This window comes from Aethalodelphis obliquidens, unplaced genomic scaffold (assembly GCF_003676395.1).
Source record: "Aethalodelphis obliquidens isolate GAN/ISIS:26980383/991018 unplaced genomic scaffold, ASM367639v1 scaffold1, whole genome shotgun sequence".
Classification (NCBI taxonomy): domain Eukaryota; kingdom Metazoa; phylum Chordata; class Mammalia; order Artiodactyla; family Delphinidae; genus Aethalodelphis; species Aethalodelphis obliquidens.
The window spans coordinates 49,613,114-49,639,211 of record NW_020837945.1 but is presented as its reverse complement, the minus strand read 5'-3'; the positions used below and the strand labels follow the sequence as shown (position 1 = coordinate 49,639,211).

Sequence of the window (26,098 nt, the reverse complement as noted above, 5' to 3'; positions counted from 1 at the left end):
CTAAAGAAGAAATTGAGGCAAGAAAACACCAATCCATCCCCCGGAATTCATAGAACTGAAAGAAAACATGTAGCAGCCATTATCGCACTAGTCCTCCATTTAGTCAGATTTTCTTTTTCCACTATTTATACAATAGAATAATCTTCAGTTCAAATCTTACAAGAGTGTTCTAGCAAGATTACCTTTATTTGTTAACAAAGAGATGATGATACCTATAGCAGAGAAATGTCCATCCATTCTTTGACGAGGCTCCCTCTTCTCTATTGAATTTGCAATTAAATTTTAATTAAAATTTTAATGAAATCTGAGATATAGAATGAGTAAAGATACTTAATATTAAAAACACTAGTACAGAAAAACTTGGTGAGTTCTATTTTCTTTTCTCAAATATTGACTATAATATAACCTACTGTGTTTATCTTGCTACCTCATCCTTCAAGAATCTGAGAACTAAGTACTACAATTAATCACAGTAAATAACATTAGGCATTTCTTTAGCCTAATTGTTTTACCCTCTTTTTTATTACTTGTAATTTGATAGTTCTGATTTAAATTTTATTATATTTCTGTGTTTTGTGGTAAGCCAACTCACTGGAGTACTAAGGAATAGAAGAGAACACATTTACTGAAAACATATAAGGTTCCATACAATTTTCATACTTTACTTAGTAAATACTAATAATAACCCTATGAGGTTTGTATTATTATTCCCATTTTACAGATAAGAAAACAGATTCAGATGGGTTTAATGAATTTGCAAAGCAAATTAGAGCTAATTATCTGTGAATCCAGAGCTGGAATTTAAACTTGGATGTTTCTTACTACAAAGCCTACATTTTTTCTACTGTACCACAGCACTTTTTCTTTTTTTTTTTTTGACTTTTTATTTATTTATTTTTTAACATCTTTATTGGAGTATAATTGCTTTACAATGGTGTGTTAGTTTTTGCTTTATAACAAAGTGAATCAGCTATACATATATATGGAATCTAAAAGAAAAAAATGGTTCTGAAGAACCTAGGGGCAGGACAGGAATAAAGATGCAGATGTAGAGAATGGACTTGAGGACACAGTGAGGGGGAAGGGTAAGCTGGGACGAAGTGAGAGAGTGGCATGGACATATATACACTACCAAATGTAAAATAGATAGCTAGTGGGAAGCAGCCACATAGCACAGGGAGATCAGCTCAGTGCTTTGTGACCACAACACTTTTTCTTTCCACAGGAACTGCAGTTACTGCCAGAGAATTGATGAAGCATGTCTTTCCTGGTTGTGATTACGGTATTATTAGAGTAGACTGCTATTTCTCTCACTCAAACACACACACACACACACACACACACACACAAACACATGCCTAGACTCTAAGAGATGCATGAGCAAAGACAAGGTACAGGAAAAGCAAAACATTCACACAATTGGTGGTGAGCCCCTGCTTGACTTTTGCAACAATGACATTTTCGTTCACTCTTACATTAACCTAGGAAAGCTGCAGAAGGTCTAGGGTACCATGCAAAGCAGAGAGAAAGTGAGGGTCCTCCCCATCTATACCCTCTGAAATCAGAGCTGAAGAGGTAGAGAGCGGTATAAGATCAATTAATCAAAGGTTTCCCCAAAATTCTGGCATACGAGAAGACTGAAATCTTTTAAAATTTTCTCTATAATGTTGTGGATCTATCCAAAAAGAACAAAAACAGGAAAATTTCTCTCTCTACTGCTATACTGCCGAAACTGAATGGGAATATTAAAATCTGTGAGAGGGCAATCAGAATGGGTGAGTGTACAAAATTAAACTAAATAAATAAATCTGAAATGTTATAGTAAGTGAATAAGGAACTATAAAATATAAATTTTCTACAAATGAAACTTCTCTATTATGGTCTCTTTCTAGGGACAGAAAAGGAAACCACATTCACATAGCTTCAATTATCTTTCACATAATTGAAAAGATACTGTAAGGTAGCTATTAGAGCAACTTGCTAACTATGATAATGATTCAATCAAAGCAAATGCTATTAAACACAATGAAACATTATAAATGATTATAATTAGAGAAGCACAATTTAAATAATCCATAAAATTTTTTTAAATGATAAAACTACTCTTATAGGACTTACAGCTCCATTTGTTCCTCTTCTCTCCTAGCTGGTAAATTTGTCTAGCTACTTATTTATTAAAGTGCTTTAATCAAGGGAACCGCTCCATCATCACATTTCATTAAAGGTAGTCTTGAGCTGAGCACAACAGAAGGAGGTCATGATTGAACTGCAGAGCTTCCCTACAATTAGGCACTCACTAAAATGAAATGACTCTATCACTGATTAAATAGATTTTTATAGTTAAATAGGCTTTACTTAAACTAGTAAAACTGACTGACAAAAATATGCTCTTCTGCCTTATTCAGCATTAGCAAGTCCCTGTTTCCATCTTGAAATTTTCACGTATTTTTAAACATTTTTTAAAAATTCTGATAGGTTTTTTTCCTATATGCAGAGCAATTATATATTTTTAAAGTACTCTATAAGGAAGGCTCAATTAATCATTTTTAGGGGCTCTTCTAAAAGGTAGGTCAAGACTACCCTTTCAGCTGCAAATGGAGAAGAAGGCACACTAAGTTCAAGTAAATTGATCAAGGTCCAATCATAAAAATAATTTATGAATGGATGTTTTTAAATTCCAGGGTGCTATCAAAGAATTTAAAAGAAAGCATTGTGTGAAATGAAGCTCTTTCATTATTCCTCTAATAAAGATGTTTAGCATGATGCCTCAGAACCAAGAAGCTGAAGATAGCCAGAGGTGTGAAAATATGAGGAATTATAGGATTAATAATCAAATAAACTTTTAGCAACTACAAAGACCAGACCTAATATACAGTTCCCTCCTCAGGGCCATGGCCTGGTTCATAAGCCATGAACTCGCACGGCCTCTACATGTATTATACTCAGTTAATAGCTTTGTAAGTCAATTTACAGAATACATTACCTATAACTTAAATAGCTCTGTCAATGTTGTCAACTTACACATATAACCAGAGATTATTTTTTGAAATTATTCTTATTACCAGAAATAATTAATAAAACAGTATACAATAAAGGATCTTAGAAAAGCAATGAAAGCTGTGCTCACCCATCTAGATATGAACTCTGCATTTCAGTATGCTTCTCAGTACACATCTCAGAGAAGTCTTGTTGATGATATCTGTAAGGAAAACAGCCTCTTAATTGATTCATCTCTCAAACCAGCCCCAATTTTTCTGTTAGAAATTAGAGCCAACAGAAAACTATATAAGTTATTGACAAGGAGTGTCATCAACCCACTAATCCAGACAGTGTTTAGTAATTCTTTAGTGCAGATTAAGACAACAGAAATTGGAAAGACAAGAAAAAGAATGAAAGACACATTAAAAAAAAAAGCAACTGAAAGTTTTTTAGATTATCCATTCATTTGTAACATGAATATCTATTGAGTGTCTCTTTTGTACTAGGCACCAGAGATACTATGGAGAGAGAAAAAAGGCATAGCCCCTGCTTTGGTGGGGCTTACCATTTATGCCAGAGAAATATTCTTTAATTCCACTTAATTGCTTTTGAAATTAGAAATACAGAAGAAAATATAATGAAGGCAAAATTTCACTCCTCTTTCTTCCCCTTTCTTGCTAGTCATCTGAATCCAGTGGGAGTGACCTCTGTCAGTTATTTAACTTCTATGTGCCCGTGTCCTTACAATAAAATGGAAGCAATAACTGCACCTACCTTAAAAGGTTATTCTGAAGAGTAAATGAGTTAGTCAATATAAAACACAATATAGAACAATGTGTGGCATATAGGAGGACTTAATAAATGTTAGCAACTTGCTATTATATTTATTATGATTTTTTTTTTAAATTTATCTGACATATCCTGAAGTGGTCAAGGCAAAAGTCATAAGAGATAGTAACTACCTCCATGTTACAAAGCCCTGGTAAATAAAGAGCTAGCTCATTTACAGAAACCCCACATCAGGGGTTTTCACATGTGCAGGATAAGTTTTACCCACCACAGAACTGGGAAAATCTGTTCTGGTTAACTGGTGGCACAAAACAGCCAAGGGTTATTTGCATAGGAGGCTGAGAAGCACTTGCAGGGGAAAAAAGTCACTCATCAATAGAAATGAGAATGCTGCACCCACAAATTTGGTGCAAAGCTACTGGGCCAGAATAAAGATGGTGAGGTGATGGTGAGCACTGCAAATATCTCACTCAAACTGCTCGTCAGTCCAGTCCCTGGACTCTTGCTCCAGTCTTACAATGAGATACACTAACAGAGGGAGTAAAACATAAACTCTCTTCCCCCCAGTTGGATCTCCATGGGAAAGTTCAAGGTGTCAGCAATATCAGTGTCAGCAGATTCCTCTAAGATGGGCACTATGGACAGTAGAGGGGCCCTTTGCAGACCTGACTGGTCCAAATGCTGCTTTTGGTTCTAGAACCCACAGGAGCTCCTCCACAGCAAAACAATGCTGAGGAGAGCACCCACAGCAAGTACCCCCAGGGTGACCAAGAGCAATTGGTTCCCAGAGGTCATATGAAACATCCTCTTTGGGAAGCCCAATGCATTTGGGTCTAGACTTTCTGCAAAATAGGCATAGTTTATCCACAGAAATGCCAATTTGTATCTGTTACTTTGATGCTATTGTTACCCTCAATTTGTGTGCTTTAGGATATTCTAATTCTGTTCTTTAAAAAGCACTTTAGAATTTTTTAAATAGGTAAACATTTAAATATGTATTATTCAAGTGTTTTGATTCCTACTTAGAGTTTAGAAGCAGCAATATTTTTCTCATTTATTTTCAGTAGAAAATAAACCTTACTTCCTTTCCTGGGAAGTAAAAAAATCCTTTGTGTCGTTTTTTACAGAAAATAAGCTTTACTGTCATGAAGCAATTCCCCACTCTGCATCATTTTTGGTACATTGATAATACTTTTAACTTGGGTTGTGGTTTACTAACTATAAGCACAAAAGATGTTGCTTTCTAATATTTGTCTCCAGGGTAAAATAAATTAATCCAGGAGATAGACTCCATTCTTGAGCAAGAGATGGCTACTTCTAGACTGGGGGAAATTTGAAAGTTAAAATTAGACACACTCAGCTCAGTGCCTAGCTTTTGGTCTCCTGCTAAACTGAGTGATTTTTAAGTAAGTGTTTTTAACAAACATGTTAAAACATGGTTCCAAGTGAGTGCTCTCCTTAAAAAAGTTCATATATTTGAGAACTAACCACTTATTCCAATAAACGTTGTTACTCAAACCTTTATTAGAATTCATTTTGGTAATTTTTAGTGCTAGTTTACAAACTATACAAAGCACCAGACTCATCAATATAAATTATATGGTCCATCCTGATCTTCAGTTTAACTATCAGATTTAGTTCAAATCCCTTCTGACCTCTTCAGAAGCATGGAACCCACCTAAGTAAGAATAACCTTCACTAAAGTTTTTCAGGAGAAAATTCCCTGAAAGACATAACTAAGGAGATTTGCAGGAATGTGCTGAGTAATAATGAAATAGTTATAAATGTTTGTAATCTCCTGATAAATTTTAAGAAGCAATATTCTCATTTGTACAAGCTTAAAAATGTGCATTACAGGATACATGTAATTTACAAATTTCCATAAAAAACATGAGTCTTGGCAAGGCCAAAACAAAAATTTGTATTTTGGAGTTGGTCATTTTGAAAACTGTGGCCAAACAATTTTAAAAGTTGGCAACTACTTTATACAAGCCCTTTGTAAAATCTTTTTCTGTGATTAACTTTTGCAGTTGGGTGTTTTCTGGTAAAAAGAAAAAGTCAAACCAGTGACATACCACTAGCTCTACCCTCCTGTCCACAGCCCTCCTTGACTTCAGGTTTAGTATATTGGATCTTGTTACTGGGTTGTCTATGCACGGTGATCTGTGTACAGTCGGCCCTTTATATCCATGGATTCTGCATCTGTGGATTCAACTAACCTTGACTAAAAATTCAGAAAGTTCAAAAAAGCAAAACTTGAATTTGCTGCACACCAGCAACTATTTACACAGCATTTACATTGTATTAGGTATTGTAAGTAATCTAGAGATGATTTAAAGTATACGGAGGGTGTACCTAAATTATATGCAAATACAGCACCATTCGATATAAGGAACTTGAGCATCTGCAGAATTTGGTAATGGAGGGAGCCTCTGGAACCAGTCCTCTGTGGTTACCACGAGACAACTGTATAGAGAGAATTGTTATTTCCTAGGTAGCTTGAGTTAGCTTTTAAGTTTATATGTTTTGTTTTACTTCTAAAAGTCCTGATACAGATAGACCCAAGTAGGCTAAAAATCAAACTGACTACGGAAGTTATATTTTATCAGTGTATTAGATGAACTTTTCACTCTTAATGGGAAAGTGAGTCCCTCAACAATGTATGTACCAACCTGTGTCAGTAAGGAAATTCAGAAAGCCATATTTCTGATAAAAGGCATGTTTTCTTAGAGAGGGGCCCATTCACAAAGAACATGAATAGACGTTTTTCTAAAAAAGACATACGGATGGCTTTGAAAAGCCATGAAAAGATGCTCAACATCACTAATCATCAGGGAAATGCAAATCAAAACCACAATGAGCTATCAGTTCACAACTGTTAGGATGACCATTAAAAAAAAAAAAAAAGAACAAGAGATGACAAGTACTAGCAAGGATATGGAGAAAAGGGAACATTTATGCACTATTTGTGGGAGTGTAAATTGGTGCAGCCACTAGAGAAAACAGTATGGAGGTTCCTCAAACAATAAAAAATAGAACTACCATATGATCCAGCAATTTCACTTCTGAGTATTTACCCAAAGAAAACAAAAACAGTAATTTGAAAAGACATCTGTACCCCAATGTTCATTGCAGCATTATTTATGATAGCCAAGGCATGGAAATAACCTAAATGTCCACCAGTGGATGAATGGATAAAGAAAAGAAATTATGATATACAGACATGTCACACACACACGCGCGCACACACACACACACACACACACACACTGGAATATTATTCAGCCATTTTTAAAAAGAAGGAAATCCTATCATTTGCAACAGCATCGATGAGCTTATAGGGCATTATGCTAAGTAAAATGTCAGACAAAGAAAGATAAATACTATATGATCTCACTTACATGTAGAATATAAAAAAAAGCAAACTCACAGAGACAGAGTAGATTGGTGGTTGCTAGGGTCAAGAGAATGGGGGAAATGGATGAAGGTGTTCAAAGTGTACAAACTTCCAGTTATAAGATGAATAAGTTCTGATGATATAATTTAAAGCTTGGTGACTACAGTTAACAATACGTATTGCATATTTGAAAGTTGCTAAGAGATTAGATCTTAAAAGTTCTCATCACACAAAAAAAGTAACTGTGAGGCGATGGATGTGTTAACTAACCTTATTGTGGTAAACAGATCGCAAAATGCATGTATATCAAATCATCATGTTGTACACCTTAAACTTACACAATGTTATATGTCAATTATATCTCAATAAAGCTGAAGATAAAAAGAAAGGGGCTCATTCATCTATAATAAGGGAGAAATAATAACTTGGGCTTCTGCCACAGTCTTTGGATCAGACTGTCTGACCCAGAGGTCTGATGCATAATAGCTTTATTACAAACAGCAAACTCACCACCGTTTGCCCATGAAAGTCAGCAGATTCTGGCTGCACACATGAAAGCAGAGGATGGGCAATCTACTATTGACATATAGAAGATGTATGTGAATGCAGCCCCCTGATGATCAAGAAGAAAGCAGGAGCTGGAAGACTACCAAAAGCAAACAGCTTTCCTTCTCTCTGCAGGCATGTATGCAAAATAAATCATTCCTGAGATGGTGATTAATGTTTTATATTCTCCTACTTCCCCTTCCAAAAGAATTAAATTAACATACATCTAGTTATTTATGAGACTGAGTTCTTACTACCTTCTCAAATGCTAGTTTGCTATTTATGAATACGGTTAGCTGCTGTGCTTTTTACATCTCTTTAATGGCCTTGATGATGGTGAAGACTTAAGACGTTTTGTGTTTTCTCCATTAAGTGGGCTTTATTTATCTTAGATGTCCCTGAGATGGGGGGGGGGCAGCGATCTGACAAACAGACCCATTCCTGTGCTCCCCACTCTTTCCCTCCCAATGGCTGGTAGGGGTGTAGTCCCTACTGTTTTTTTTTACATCTTTATTGGAGTATAATTGCTTTACAATGGTGTTAGTTTCTGCTTTATAACAAAGTGAATCAGTTATACACATACATATGTTCGCATATCTCTTCCCTCTTGCGTCTCCCTCCCACCCTCCCTATCCCACCCCTCCAGGAGGTCACAAAGCACCGAGCTGATCTCCCTGTGCTATGTGGCTGGTTCCCACTAGCTATCTACCTTACGTTTGGTAGTGTATATACGTCCATGCCTCTCTCTTGCTTTGTCACAGCTTACCCTTCCCCCTCCCCTACTGCTTTTAATAGAGCAGTCCCATGTGAACTGTGCTGTTTGTCAGCTGACATATTGATCTGGAGTGAAACTTACGAGATCTAGAGTAGAATGTTGTTGGCTATTCTGTCTCATATCTTTATGTAGCTTTATACACTGTCATTTTACCTACTTGATATTGGTACTGAATCATAATCACTTCCAGATTGGACCCTGTTACATATTTCTAACATAAAATGGTAATATGTAGATGTCCTCAGTAACTTAGTAAGTTATCACCAAGCCTTATTCCTTGGCTCTGTGTTTGCAGCGTTTGAGGTAATGATGTAAATGATGTTTAAAACAAAAACAAAACCCATGAGAATCATGCAAAGTCCCAGTTCCCCTCCTTATTATCTGAGTGATCTGGTCAAGATTTTTAATCTCTCTAAATCTCAGTTTCCTCATCTGTAAAATAATTAATTATCTGCCTCATAGTGTGGTTGTGTGGATGAATCAAGTTCACACAGTTAAAACACCTAACACGGGCTTCCCTGGTGGCGCAGTGGCTGAGAGTCCGCCTGCCGATGCAGGGGACACGGGTTCGTGCCCCGGTCCGGGAAGATCCCACATGCCGCGGAGCGGCTGGGCCCGTGAGCCATGGCCGTTGAGCCTGCGCGTCCGGAGCCTGTGCTCCGCAATGGGAGAGGCCACAACACAACAGTGAGAGGCCCATGTACCAGAAAAAAAAAAAAAACAAAAACACCTAACACATAATAAACACTTAACAAATGGTAGCCACCGTTAAATATTTTTAATTTCACAACTACTGGTATATCAATAAATTGACAAATTCTATACAACTAATCTTACAATTTACTAAGATATTGATAAATTAGTAAGCTCTATAACTTTAATTCATTATATTATAAATTATATATGAATTCATTATATACTTACTCAACAGTCACCTAACTCAGACAAAAAATAATCAAATTGCTTTTTTCTTAAATGGGCTTTTAGAAGATTGCTGGCAATAGGCATAATGTAGCAGAGAATAGAAATAGTTACGAATAGAAAGTAACCCAGAGTACATCTAGGTGTTATCAACACATGAATCCCACAAATGCTCAGTTTTATAAAAACCAACCATGACTTAGAATCCATTTTGGTGGCAATACATATACAGCAATTGTAAACAGGAGGTAAAACTTCTAATTCCAGAATATGAGTTTGCTTCTGTATTGTCTTAAGACATACTTTTATATTTTCAGGTACCAGATTTCAATGATATTAGGTTTTACAGGTTTTCTTATTTTTAATCTTTCTCTAATACTGAGATTTTTATATAATATTATAAATAAATATATATATAATTATGATAATCTGACTAATCAGAACATATTGAAGACTTTGTCAATCTAATAAATGCATCCTAGGTAATTTTCATGAGTGTGTTTTTCAAAATTATGAAAAATAATAATCCTTGTACAAATAAATGAAGCAGTCGGTATGTTGATATTTCAGTTTCCTCTGCTAGCATATTTTCAGGGTTTCCTGAGCAGGAAGATACAAACTGCTTTATCCTTCTGGAAAAGGTTTCTTTTATTGGGATATTTTTCCTCCAATTTACACAGCAACTTAGGCAGCTAAAAATATAAGACCACAGACTTAAATTTAAAGAATGACAGCTTAGTAACAAGACAGACTGAAATGATTCTCGGGAAGATGGATAGTTCTCCCGGTTTGAATGAAGGATAAAGATTCTTCTAAATCAAATTCCATTCCAGGAAGAGGACAAGGTCTTGCCCACCTAGCAAGTGTACATCTTTGACTTTGGTGAAGAACAGTAGACACTGATACTCAGACACTAGACATTATCAGAGATGGGGGACTCAGGGAAATCATAGTTGCATGGATTAAGAAGAGGATGAGATAAGAGAGGCAGGGAAGAGCAAAGTGGGCACTCAATGATTCTATCCTTTGAAGAGTTTCATAACTCTTCATAATTCCTCTATCTCAGGAATACATTTAAACTGCTATGAAACATGATCTGTGATCAATGTTTCAACGTATAAACTAAGATATGTGTTCTCATATCTAGGGTCTAATCGGCATGGAATAATTTTGCACTCACAGTAAGACAAGCGATGTGCCCTGACACAAAATCCACAGATCTGGGCAAGCATGGACAAAAGCTTTGAGGATGGCAGGATCTGGGAAGGCAGGGCCTGGTGGCCAAGGGATCATGCAATCTCAAGCACAATCAGGGTAATTAATAAGTACTCAATTTCCAAGGAGTATGAAATGTGCCAACAGGTGGGTAAAAACCAGCAATAAGAGAATCCAGGGATAGTGATATTCTAAAACCCAGACTGGCAGTAGGCATCAGGGAGGGCTGCTGGATGTTAGGAGCTGGTCTCCATACCCAGGAAGGAAGCAAGGCTTCCAGGCTTTAAAAGGTGTTTGGGGAAGATGCAGGATTTTAGTATAAAATGTGAAAGGGTGATCAACACAGAAGCCCAAAACTGTAAATTGAGGCCTCTAGAGTGATCCTGGATTCAGGAAATCAAGTGCAACAAACCTATTTATTCTCTGCAGAGGGAATTGTGATGTAAGAGCCATGAGAGAGCCCTAGTAATCAGAGAAAGAACAGATGTTCCAGATGAATTTGGCAGCAAGAATGTCTCAGTGACTATATCCTCAGTTCAGTAAAAAGGGTGGTTCAATGCAAAGACCCAGCCAAACTGACATCAATAGATTGGAACTCTTTAAATGTTTTCCTAATTACAACATGTTTTTATCAAGGAACCAGGATATGGCCTATCTGGGAAGGTAGGCATGGTATCTAGGGGTTGAGCAATCTGAAGCAAATGGGGTAAATAATAATCTGAAATGCCAAAGTCCTGTAAGTGGCGAGATCAGTAAGCTCACCTGTGAAGAAACTGGAGCAGGCAGAGGCAGGGAGATTGAGATGTGAGCCAATGTAGATGGTGTGACAATGACATAGAGACACTGTGTGCAGACACACTGAGGAATATTTTACATCAGCTAAGAATACTGGATGCAACAGTGTCTTTGTGTTAAGCTGGGAAGAGAAAACACAAAGGATGCTGAGTCTCTGAAAGAAAGAGCTTCAGAACTTCAATTGTTCTTAAAATAAGTCAGAGCAGACCTCTGAGATGAACATGTGGATATAGCATGAATACATTCCCAGAAGTTTGTTTAAGAGCTGTTGACATGCAGATATTGTCCTTTCCCTTCTAAGAGCATCTTAGTTAACCCTCCAAAGACTGCTTCTTGGTACACTCAGCCTATCACCTCCCCATCTTACAGAAAACTTGGAGCTTTACCACATTCTCAAGGTCTCCTTCATATGACACCTGTGTGTGTGTGTGTGTGTGTGTGTGTGTGTGTGTGTGTGTGTAAAGCTGGAGAGAAGGAAAAGGTCTGGGTGAATTGAAGACTGCCACTGTACATAGCATTTTATCTTCCATAATTTTTGGCAATTCATTAATCCTATTTACAGAACCAAGCTTGTGTATTGATAGTTTTATGTCAATATTAACGATCAGAGCAACAAAACCATGCCTGAGGGGGGAAATGAAATCAAAGTGGGCACCAGCACAGAAGCTGCTGGGAAGGAAGAGAACTTCATTGTATTTCAATGGAGTACTTAGCTTATTTTCCACTTCTAATTAAAGCACTGAGAAAGAAGGGCAATTTTTTTTCCAAATTGCTGAGCCCTTATAACCAATAAGGCCATGTTAATCACCACTTGAGAAGATAGAAAAGCATTCAAAATTCAATGCTTTTTTTTCTAACTTAAATGTGTCTCTTTGTCCAATGGCATCTTTATTTTTATCTACACTGATATTTATCTTTGATATATTATGTCCTCCCTTAAAAATACAAATATTATGAGTTACATCATTATCACTGTGTTATTGACCATCAAGAGTTTATTCAAGTTCATGTGCTTATAGAGGCCATTTTTTCTTTAGAATATACAGTCTGTCACCAAAAAGTGTTAAAAAATAAGATTTGGACAAATGTAACAAAGGGGGTAACAAGTAAAGTTTAGAAAAAGAAGAGTTTATTTATTTTAAGGTGAAATGTTAAGGGAGATGAGAAAAACAATGAATGAAGTGATGATATACCAGAAGGTCTATAGTCCTTTAATTTAAAATAAACAAATATGCATTTAGTCATAGCATAATCTGGAATGAGAAGAGGATATTAGGAGAGAAACTGAAGCTAATACTATGCACTCCTTTTAAAGAAATTGGAGGAAGTTTGAAATGATTACTAAAATATACCCAGTCTACATAACAGATACTACATAGCAGATACCAGATCAGGATCCCTACACTTCCTGGGATTGGAGGCAAAGTCTTCAATAACACCTTCAGAGAGAAAAATCAAAATGAAAATATACCAGAAAAGGTATATAAGAACTTAATTCACACTAATGTGTAAAGACAAGAAATGAATAAGCAGAGATTAAAGGAATGAATAATTAGGGCAGAAGCCCTATGAAGAGTAAGAGAAGGAGGATTTCTACATCAAGGCAAATCTCACCTACTTTATCATCTTGTCCTGGGCTGGCCCAGATGACCTGGAACTCAGGGCCCTTAATTAGGAGCAATTTTCAATAAAGGTGGACACATTTGGCCATAACTGGATTACCTAAATGCAAATAAGTCATGTTATTTCTGCCCATGTTTATTATTCATTGTCACTTATCTAGGAACAAGGATAAAATCCATTTCTGACATGGAACTGTATTTTGTTTACTTTACTTTTTCGTCAATACCTCTCACTGTAAAGCTCCTAACAGGAAATCTACCTTGAGTAATTACTGGGCTGGAATTTATAGCCATGCAGAACTTGAATGTGCAGCAATCACATTTTTAATATGCAATTTTAATGTCAAGAGAATTTTATGATAGTTTCTCAAAGCAATGTACGTTAGAATTGCCTCATGGGCACAAGGGTAAATTAGATTAAACAAAAAAAAAATCAGTGGAGAAATAGAATGCAAGTAAATATGGAAAATATGACTTGTGAAAGTATTAATCTTTTTTTTTCCAAGATGCCTGGCAACAGTTTTTCTTGTTGGCCAAGGAATTTGTAAGATGATAGATTTTATTTTAAGCCAACAAGTGCTTAGAACTATATGAAATTTCATAATAGTTCCCTTTTTGTTGGTATACACAAGCAACAGAATCAATATTGGCCTGTATTTCTTTAGCTTATCCTGAGGAATTCTTTCACTCGAGTCTTTTTGCTGCAGAAGGATTGGACAGAATTAGCTAGCAGTGGGTCACAGATTCCACTCAATCATTTTATCAATGGGTATTGACTGGGATGATGCCCAGATTGCTGTATCCTTTCCTTTGACAGGTTACACCATGACAAGCATGTGTGAGATTCAGATCATTCTGATTTCTGGCTACAAGTACAGCAATCTAGCCTAGCTGTGTAAAGACTCAATTCTAGCAGACAATCTCTTAGGAGGTGCTAAGGATTCGAGCTCTCTGCTATGTGTGAGTTCTACAAATCCTGAGGACATTAGGAGACTCTTGTTACTGAAGTTTATTGATTCTATTTTTTTAATGTAAGATATGCCTCTTTATTGGAAAGGAGAAATTTAGTCCACCAAAGAGGAATGAAATAAAGAGTGGCCCACTGATGATATGTAAGTCCCCATTCAGATGAAATGCTCCATTGACCTGAGGAGGTCGGAGGCAATATGGTTGGTTAGCGTATGAAAAAGGACAATCATATTAGCAGTGTCAACTCAGGTCAAGTCTTCTGACGTAAAGAGTATTTGAAAAAACAATAGCTTTATTTATGAAACTAGAAAATTTACTTTCCATTTTTAATCCCCAGCTTCCTTATCTGGAAAATGCAAGTAATGATAGGGCTGTGAGGCTTAGAAAAATTCTGATCAATGGTACTTACATATATGAGAATCAACACAAATGCAACACAGGTAGTGACAAAAAGGTAATGTTACAAGGCAATAAAAAGTATGAATCCAAAGACTTAAAAATAGCATTAAAATATAGAACTAGTGGTTAAAGAGAATTTAAAAAGTCTGAAAATGCATATTTTCATGGTAGAATGAAATTTTCTTTATTTCTGACCTCAAGCCGATGCTCATAAATATACATTAGGTACATGGTACTAGAAAACTAAGTAGCATAAACTCATGTGGCAGAGCCAAGGACAAAATCAGGATAATGTATCACTCGTCTGTTTCCCCAACTACAAGAATAGAGGCCAATTAATCAAACACTCAACAAATATTGAATACTCACTGTGTGTTCAGCAGTGTAAATTAGCAGATCACTACGTGCTCTACTTTTAACTCATATTTTACTGGGAGACAAATAAGATAATTTTTGTTATTGACTTTGGATAAATTTATATAGTTATACCTACAGGGAGAATAAAATCAGAAATTCTATTCTTCAGCCCACATCTGATGTGATTTAATGTATGTGCTGTCTCTTTCATTTGGAATCCCAGTGTTATACAGTGTGTCTTAATACCATATGGTGTGTGAAAAGAAGGCATCTATGTTTTAGTAATCTATTCAATAAAGAAAAGTCCATTTACAGCTCAAAGACAAATCTAACACTGGACTGCAGTGTGTTGGCTTTTAGCTTTGCTATGACAATTACTCTTCATTAGGAAAAGGAAAGAAAAATTCAAAAAATTCTCTTGCTGAATTATAAATAAGAATAACTCATTTTCAATTATGTTCTTTTTGAACATAGTGGTTTATAGAAAGAACAAGAAGTATCCACTTGGCTTACATTAGTTATTGGTAAAATTAAATATATACATTTTAAAGTAGATTTTCCCATGATATTCATCAGGAACAATGCCAAGTCTTCCTGCTAAGTGGTCACCAAGATTGTAAGACTGAAAAAGAAGAAAAATTATCTGCAGCATGAAATAATCGTTCTTAAAATGCAAAAGTTGAAACTAATTTCTTAGAATGTTATGAAGACACAGCAAAACTGGAAATATAGAGCTGTGTTAAACAAAAGAAAAAATTAACAGTTAGTTGCTTCAATGAACGTGTCCAGTGGGATATTCTAAATGGAGAGAAAGGAAGGCAGTTTAGAAGAAGAAAAAATGTCTCCTTTGAGCATGCTTCAGTCAACTAAGGAGGAAAGAAGAATTTCAAAAGTGACCTTATGATGAATGTTTAAATTTAATATCTCACCCTTCCTTGAGCCTCTTATTTACCTACATTTAAACCAGCTTTCTCCAATTGGAATAAAGCTACATATTTACAGAAAATATAAACACAAAACACATTTTCCTTTAGAAATATTTGAGAAAAACTAAGGACAAAATAGGATTTTGATCATTATAAACAGAACCCAGCTTAAGTTAAACTTCAAACCAGGCAAAATCTAGAGAAATACAATAAAGTAGAAAAATAAACCAGATATCCAACTTGGCCCTCACTATGTACAAGTCTTTATTCAAATCTTACCTTCACTAGAGGCCAATGGTGATCACCAAGTTAATACTATATCTTGCCCCCTCCTTGGTATCTCAGTCACTTTATCCTAATGTTGTCTATTTTCTTTCTTCCATAGCATTTGTGAATTGAGACCATCTGCATCCAAAGAGCTTACGCATGAGGACTGAGACCTGAGACCCCAATACAAACACTACACAGGACATGTTTGCCCCAAAACATAGGCTGTAATCCAATAATTAACTGTGCTCTTTGCTTCAGGAACTGCATACTGATAAAGTCAGACAATTTACTCAAATTGAAAATTATCTCTCCTATCAGGCAACAGATTGTTCACACTTATCAAACAAAGGTTTACTTTCCAAGAATCTCTCCACCAATCCTATTATATTAGAAAGTATGGAGTCCCTCGCATCAAGCCTCTTAGATAGCCTCATCCACCAGAGGGCAGACAGCAGAAGAAGAACTACAATCCTGCAGCCTGTGGAACAAAAACTGCATTCACAGAAAGATAGACAAGATGAAAAGGCAGAGGGCTATGTGCCAGATGAAGGAACAAGATAAAACCCCAGAAAAACAACTAAATGAAGTGGAGATAGGCAACCTTCCAAAAAAAGAATTCAGAATAATGATAGTGAAGATGATCCAGGAAATCGGAAGAAGAATGGAGGCAAAGATCGAGAAGATGCAAGAAATGTTTAACAAAGACCTAGAAGAATTAAAGAACAAACAAACAGAGATGAACAATACAATAACTGAAATGAAAACTACACTACAAGGAATCAATAGCAGAATAACTGAGGCAAAAGAACGGATAAGTGACCTGGAAGACACAATAGTGGAATTCACTGCTGCAGAACAAAATAAAGAAAAAAGAATGAAAAGAAATAAAGACAGCCTAAGAGACCAATGGGACAACATTAAATGCAACAACATTCGCATTATAGGGGTCCCAGAAGGAGAAGAGAGAGAGAAAGGACCAGAGAAAATATTTGAAGAGATTATAGTAGAAAACTTCCCTAACATGGGAAAGGAAATAGCCACCCAAGTCCAGGAAATGCAGTGGGTCCCATAAAGGATAAACCCAAGGAGACACATGCTGAGACACATAGTAACCAAATTGACAAAAACTAAAGACAAAGAAAAATTACTGAAAGCAGCAAGGGAAAAATGAAAAATAACATACAGGGAACTCCCAACTGTGTAACTACTGTGTAACTCCTGTGTAACTCCCAAGATACACAACTTCAGCTGATTTCTCAGCAGAAACTCTACAAGCCAGAAGGGAGTGGCATGATACACTTAAAGTGATGAAAGGGAAGAAACTACAACCAAGATTACTCAACCTGGCAAGGAACTCATTCAGATTCGATGGAGAAATCAAAAGCTTTACAGACAAGCAAAGGCTAAGAGAATTCAGCACCACAAAGCCAGCTCTACAACAAATGCTAAAGGAACTTCTCTAAGTGGGAAACACAAGAGAAGAAAAGGACCTACAAAAACAAACCCAAAACAATTAAGAAAATGGTCATAGGAACATGCATATCTATAATTACCTTAAATGTGAATGGATTAAATGCTCCAACCAAAAGACACAGGCTTTCTCAATGGATAGAAAAACAAGATCCATATATATGCTGTCTACCAGAGACCCACTTCAGACCTAGGGACACATACAGACTGAAAGTGAGGGGATGGAAGAAGATAGTCCATGAAAATTGAAATCAGAAGAAAGCTGGAGTAGTTATACTCATATCATATAAAATAGACTTTAACATAAAGAATATTACAAGAGACAAGGAAGGACACTACATAATGGTCAAGGGATCATTCCAAGAAGAAGATATAACAATTATAAACATATACATACCCAACACAGGAGCACCTCAGTGCATAAGGCAACTGCTAACAGCTATAAAATAGGAAATCGACAGTAACACAATAATAGGTGGGGACTTTAACACCTCACTTACACCAATGGACAGATCATCCAAAATAAAAATAAATAATGAAACAGAAGCTATAAATGACACAATAGACCAGATAGATTTAATTGATATTTATAGGACATTCCATCCAAAAACAGCAGATTACACTTTCTTCTCAAGTGTGCATGGAATATTCTGCAGGATAGATCACATCTTGGGTCACAAATCAAGCCTCAGTAAATTTAAAAAAATTGAAATCATAGAGAGCAACCTTTTGGACCACAACACACTGAGATTAGATATGAATTACAGGGAAAAAAACGTAACAAACACAAACACATGGAGGCTAAACAATACGTTACTAAATAACCAAGACATCACTGAAGAAATCTAAGACAAAATCAAAAATTACCTAGAGACAAATGACAATGAAAACACGACGATCCAAAACCTATGAGATGCAGCAAAAGCAGTTCTAAGAGGGAAGTTTAGAGCTATACAAGCCTACCTCAAGAAACAAAAAAAATCTCAAATAAACAATCTAACCTTATACCTAAAGGAACCAGAGGAAGAAGAACAAACAAAACCCAAAGTTAGCAAAAGGAAAGAAATCATAAAGATCAGAGCAGAAATAAATGAAACAGACACAAAGAAAACAATAGCAAAGATCAATAAAACTAAAAGCTGCTTCTTTGAGAAGATACACAAAATGATAAACCATTAGCCAGACTCATCAAGAAAAAGAGGGAGAGGACTCAAATCAATAGAATTAGAAATGAAAAAGGAGAAGTTACAACAGACAACATAGAAATACAAAGCATCCTAAGAGACTACTATAAGTAACTCTATGCCAATAAAATGGACAACCTGGAAGAAATGGACAAATTCTTAGAAAGGTATAACCTTCCAAGACTGAACCAGGAAGAAATAGAAAATATGAACAGACCAATCACAAGTAATGAAATTGAAACTGTGATTAAAAATCTTCCAACAAACAAAAGTCCAGCACCAGATGGCTTCACAGGTGAATTCTATCAAACATTTAGAGAAGAGCTAACACCCATTCTTCTCAAGCTCTTCCAAAAAATTGCAGAGGAAGGAACACTCCCAAACTCATTCTATGAGGCCACCATCATCCTGATACAAAAAGTTGACAAAGATATGACAATAAAAGAAAACTACAGACCAATATCACTGATAAATATAGATGCAAAAATCCTCAAAAAACACTAGAAAACAGAATCCAACAACACATTAAAAGAATCATATACCATGATCAAGTGGGATTTATCCCAGGGATGCAAGGATTCTTCAACATATGCAAATCAATCAAAGTAATACACCATATTAACAAATTCAAGAAGAAATAACATATGATCTTCTCAATAGATGCAGAAAAAGCTTTTGACAAAATTCAACACCCATTTATGATAAAACCACTCCAGAAAGTGGGCATAGAGGGAACCTACCTCAACATAATAAAGGCCATATAAGACAAACCCAGAGCAAACAACATTCTCAATGGTGAAAAACAGAGAGCATTTCCTCTAAGATCAGGAATGAGACAAGATGTCCACTCTCACCACTATTATTCAACATAGTTTTGGAAGTCCTAGCCACAGCAATCAGAGAAGAAAAAGATATAAAAGGAATACAAATTGGAAAAGAAGAATTAAAACTGTCACTGTTTGCAGATGACACGATACTCTACATAGAGAATCCTAAAAATGCCACCAGAAAACTACTAGAGCAAATCAATGAATTTGGTAAAATTGCAGGATACAAAATTAATGCACAGAAATCTCTTGCATTCCTATACAGCAATGATGAAAAATTTGAAAGAGAAATTATGGAAACACTCCCATTCACCATTGCAACAAAAAGAATAAAATACCTGGGAATAAACCTACCTAGGGAAACAAAAGACCTGTATGCAGAAAACTATAGGACACTGATGAAAGAAATTAAACATGATACCAACAGATGGAGAGATATAACATGTTCTTGGTTTGGAAGAATCAACATTGTGAAAATGACTATACTACCCAAAGCAATCTAAAGATTCAATGCAATCTCTATCAAATTACCAATGGCATTTTAACGGAACTAGAACAAATCATCTCAAAATTTGTATGGAGACACAAAAGACCCCGAATAGTCAAAGCAGTCTTGAGGGAAAAAAACGGAGCTGGAGGAATCAGACTCCCTGACTTCAGACTATACTACAAAACTACAGTAATCAAGACAATATGGTACTGGCACAAAAACAGAAACATAGATCAATGGAACAAGATAGAAAGCCCAGAGATAAACCCACGCACCTATGGTCAACTAATTTATGACAAAGGAGGCAATGATATACAATGGAGAAAAGACAGTCTCTTCAATAAGTGGTGCTGGGAAAACTGGACAGCTACCTGTAAAAGAATGAAATTAGAACACTCCCTAACACCATACACAAAAATAAACTCAAAATGGATTCGAGACCTAAATGTAAGACCAGACACTATAAAACTCTTAGAGAAAAACATAGGAAGACACTCTTTGACATAAATCACAGCAAGATCTTTTTTGATCCACCTCCTAGAGTTATGGAAATAAAAAGAAAAATAAGCAAATGGGACCTAATGAAACTTCAAAGCTTTTGCACAACAAAGGAAACCATAAACAAGATGAAAATACAACCCTCAGAATGGGAGAAAATATTTGCTAATGAATCAACGGACAAAGGATTAATGTCCAAAATATATAAACAGCTCATGCAGCTCAATATTAAAGAAACAAACAACCCAATCCAAAATTGGGCAGAAGACCTAAATAGACATTTCTCCAAAGAAGACATACAGATGTCCAAGAAGCACATGAAAAGCTGCTCAACATCACTAATTATTAGAGAAATGCAAATCAAAACTACAATGAGGTATCACCTCACACCAGTTAGCATGGGCATCATCAGAGAATCTACAAACAACAAATGCTGGAGAGGGTGTGGAGAAAAGGGAATCCTCTTGCACTGTTGGTGGGAATGTAAATTGACACAGCCACTATGGAGAACAGTATGGAGGTTCCTTAAAAAACTAAAAATAGAATTACCATATGATCTAGCAATCCCACTACTGGGCATATACCCAGAGAAAACCATAATTCAAAAAGACACGTACACCCCAATGTTCACTGCAGCACTATTTACAATAGACAGGACATGGAAGCAACCTAAATACCCACTGACAGCCGAATGGATAAAGAAGATGTGGTACATATATACAATGGAATATTGCTCAGCCATTAAAAGGAATGAAATTGAGTCATTTGTTGAGACGTGGATAGATCTAGAGACTGTCATACAGAGTGCAGTAAGTCAGAAAGTGAAAAACAAATATCGTATATTAACGCATGTATGTGGAACCTAGAAAAATGGTACAGATGAACTGGTTTGCAGGGCAGAAATTGAGACACAGATGCAGAGAACAAACGTATGGACACTACGGGGGAGAGTGGTGGTGGGGGGTCGTGGTGGATGAATTGGGAGATTGGGATTGACATATATACACTAATATGTAAAAATGGATAACTAATAAGAACCTGCTGTATAAAAAATTGAATAAAATAAAATCCAAAAAAAAATTCCCTGTAGCACTTTCTATAGAAATAGAAAAACAATTCTAAAATTCATATGGAAACACAAAGGATACTGAATAGCTAAAACAATCTTGAGAAAGAATAAAGTTGGAGTCATCACGCTTACTGATTTTGAAATATATTACAAAGCTACAGTAATTAAAAGAGCACAGTGCTGCCAAAAAGACATACTGTATGGAACAGAATAGAGAACCTAAAAATAAAACCATGCTTATACAGTCAACTGATTTTCAATAAGGGTGCCAAAAATACACAATAGGGAAAAGATAATCTCTTCAACAAATGGTGTTAGGAAAACTGGATATTCACATGCAGAAAATGAAATTAAACCCTTATCTAGTTAGAAAAATTATACATAGGCCAATTAAAGCTAAAAAAAAAGAAACCTACACCATACACGAAAATCAACTCAAAATGGATTAAATTTCAGTAAGACTTGAAATTGTAAAACTTCTAGAAGAAAATGCGAGAAGCTTCATAACATTGGTCTTGGCAATGATTTCATGGATGTGACACCAAAAGCTCAGGCACCAAGAGAAAATACAAAGTGGGATTAAAAAGCTTCTGTAGGGCAATAACAACAACAAAGAACAATCAACAGAGTGAAAAGGTAATCTATGGAATGGGAGAATATATTTTCATGTCATATATCTGATAAGGGATTAATTTCTAAACTATATAAAGAACTCCTACTACTCAATAGTAAAACAGACAAAAAATAAAAAATTAATAACCTTCTAAATGGACAAAGGACTTGAATAGACATTTATCCAAAGAAGATAAAACAGTATACGAAAAGATGTTCAATGTCACTAATCATCAGGGAAATAGAAATTAAAACCACAATGAGATACCACCTCATACCTGTCAGGATGGCTATTATCAAAAATACAAGTGTTGGCAAGGATGTAGAGAAAATAGTGCTTGCATGCTATTAGTCAGAATAAAAAAATGATACAGCCATTATGGCAAACAGTATGGAGGCTTCTCCAAAAATTATAAATAGAACTATCATCTGATCCAGCAATCCCACTTCTGGGTGTTTATCCAAAATAACTGAAATCAGGACCTCAAAGAGATATTAGCACCCCTATGTTCATTACAGCACTATTCATAATAGTCAATATGTGTAAATAATCTAAATGTCCATCAACAGATGAACGAATAAAGAAAATTTAGTATATGAATACAATGGAAAATTATTCAGCCTTAACAAAGAAGGAAGTTCTGCAATATGCAACAACATGGATGAAACTTGAGGATGTTATGCTAAGTGAAGTAAGACAGTAAACAAAAGTGCAAATACTGTATGATTCCACTTGGAGATATATAAAACAATCATATTCATAGAAGCAAAGTAGAACAGTGGTTACCAGGATCTGGGGGGAGGGAGAAATAGGGAGTTGCCATTCAATAGGTATAAAGTTTCAGTCATGCAGGATGAATAAGTTCTAGAGATCTTCTGTACAACATTGTGCCTATAATTAACAATATTGTACAATTAAAATTTTGTTAAGAGGGTGTTTTTCAAGTTTGTGTTCTTACTTCAATAAAATTAAGTTAAATTAAACTTAATTTAAAAAAAAAAAGAATGAATGGATTGCCCACCTATGGCACTGTGCTTCAGAGAGGTGTCAAAAATACATAGGTAATATTGCCCTTGCCCTGTAAAACTTACCATCTATTTGTAATAGTAACTTGGACAGTGCTTAAAGGGCACCAGGTATTATTCTAAATATATCAACTCATTTAAAACTCACAATGACTCTATAAAGAGGGTGATACTAAAAACATTTTTTAATAGGTAAAACATCATGTCCTGTGAGGACAGATGCTGGGCATAGTGCTAGGGCAGGTTCCTGGAGGCCCTCCAACAGAGCAAACAAGCCCTTGCAGAACCACTGGGAAGAGCAAGGTTGCACTGAGGCAGGGGGGAGAAAGGGAGGCCTTCATGGGCTTGAGGCTGCAGCTAATTCCAGTCAGTGTGGAAGCATTTCACTGTTTTAACAAATGGTACACAGATAGATATCAGCTGAATATCAGCCCTTGAAATTGGCAATATTATCATCCCCATTTCATAGATGAAGAAATGAGGCCCCAGAGACTTGTCCAAAGTCACAGAGCCAATGAGCAGAGGAGGTAATATCTGAACTTAGGCAGTCTAACACCAGATCATGTTCTCCTGACTGCTATGCTTTACTGCCTCATATTTACAAAGAAAATAAATAGCTTTAAAAACAGTGAATGTTTATCCAGCAACTAATGAATTCCAGGCACTGTGGAAGGCAAGATGTAGAGGGAGTCAAACATAAATTAAGTAAAATTTCAGAAAAGGTAATGGCCCCAGCAAGAAGTGCTATAACTCAGGAAAGACTGTAACTAAGAGACAGAGATTTTTCTTCAATAACCTGAAGGTGAAAATGTACTGTTTGCACATATTATCTGAATAATTGCTCCAATTTTCCATTATGTTGTATCAGAAGACAGTAGTTTGGAAACAGGAACTTGTAAAGTTTCCAGGAACATCCCCAGAGATGCAGCAGCAGTAGTTCCAACTGCATCTTGGCCAATTCTCTTTTCATTTTGGAAGTAGATGATTTGCCATGATTGGCAGCAATTGCTAATGACAACAGGGGAAAACTGAATCGGTCATGCCAGGAACTCTCCTAAATCCATAGTGGAGGAAAGCAGATAAAACATTTTTCCCTCATTTTCTCCAGTCCCTAATCTTCCCCACCATAGCACTCTTCCTGGTGCTGTCTCCAACCACCTGGTACTGGTCCACCGCAGAGCATGTCCCAGGATTTGTGTTCAAGGCTCTTGTAAACAATGTTCACTAAAATGGCTCAGTATCACCATCTGAAAATAAAATGTGGCCATTGCTTTCCATTGCTGGATTAACCTTTTGTTATAGTGAAAATGGCAATTTGGGTTTACTATACCTCCCTTCAAACAATTTTAAGGTGATGACAGACTTAAGGGGCTAATGACACTGACTTTCTTCCAATTAAAAGAGAATAAAAACTACATACGTGATTTCTTTTAGTAGTCCCATGACATCTTCAATAGAATATCATTATAGTCAAATGTTATAAAAGTTTACATTAATATTTGTGTTTCTCAAATAGTAAATGACACAAAAATCAGATGAATGATAACTTCAATACCATGAGCAATTTGATCAACAAGTAGTAAACTGGAAAACAATACCAACTGGAACTGAGAAACTAAATCCCATAACGCTTGCTTTCATTTCAAAAGTTCTCCAGGTGGCTGCTAGCCAATTTGCCACATGAAAAAACCCTGACACTTACTGGAAAACAGACTCCAACTATTAAAAAAAAGGGACACTCAGTACAGAACAGACAATGTTGTGCTAAAAGGCTATGTTATTTTGCCAGAAAAGAATTCAATCTGTGCGTGAAATACCTCTTCCCATGTCTTTTGATCTGATGCAGCACTTGTCCAAATGGCTGGGCTCCCTAAAGGGAAAACCCATTTCAAACACTGAGGAGCTCGAACAAATGTGAAGCACTCAACCTCAGGCTTAAATATCCCACATGGTCTCTTGCTGGTAACATGAGAACAAAATCAGTGTTTCAGTCAGAAAACAGCTTTCCTGGCTTTTCTATTCTGTTCTATTTGTGCATTGATATGAAGATCAGAGTCATCGACTTGAATGTGATTTAGAATCTCGATGCAAACAATGAGACATTAAACACTTTCTGGCCCTCTAAAATTTGTATTCAGACTCTTCTTTTTTCAGGGTATAATCACAATCCCATCAGTATTCGAGGGATTTGCGCACACAGGCTGCCTCTGTCAAAATTGTAGCAAGTTAATGTATTCGAGTATAGCTTGGTTGTGCAAATTATTACCCTAAAAGGATGATGTAACTTGACATTTTGACATATGCTCTTTTATATGGAGCACAATATCTTTTTTTAAAAAGCCTTTAGGTTTCAACTTAGTGACTTGAAGATTTGGAAAATTAAATTAAACTTTAAAAAAGAAAAGACAAGCACGGAAATGGTGACCTAAAGTCACAAAGAAAGAAAGGCAAAGACCAAAATCACCATCATACTACTATGACCATGCAAGAGGAGCGAAGACTTTAATCCTGAGGAGCAAAAACTTTGGACTTGACTTCTTATCTCTTCAAATTGACAAATAATGTTGCTAGCATTTATTCATTTCCCGAGACTTAACAACATGCATTGCTTTCTTTCATCACTTTGCCAATTTTCTTCAAAGAAAATTACTACTTCACACTCTTCATAAATCCTGTAACCTCCATAAGCTTAGTTTCCTATGGGTAAAATGGGAATAACAATGCCTAGTTTGTGGGGTCAGTATGAGGGTTAGAAATAATACATGAAAATCACTTAATAGTGCCTGGAACATAATGGAAGCTGCCACAATTATTATTACTCAAAAGCTATATCTGGACATGTAAATTGGAATAAAACACTGAGGCAGTTTTCATACTAATTCAGACATAAGAACACATTTTCTTGCAGATTCAAGGTAATTGAGGTAAATGTTCAAACATTTATTTGAATTATCAAGATATA

The 26,098-nt window shown here is 35.9% G+C and overlaps 1 protein-coding gene across 1 annotated transcript in view; it reads right to left on the bottom strand.

Annotated features, from left to right (window-relative positions):
- ZPLD1 (zona pellucida like domain containing 1) overlaps positions 1-3,202 on the bottom strand; it is a 123,060-nt gene extending 119,858 nt beyond the window's left edge. Inside the window, exon 1 of the mRNA XM_027104015.1 lies at positions 3,128-3,202. The gene's annotated coding sequence lies outside the window, so the exon portion shown is untranslated. The remainder of the gene's footprint in view (positions 1-3,127) is intronic.
- Between the last annotated feature and the right edge of the window lie 22,896 nt (positions 3,203-26,098).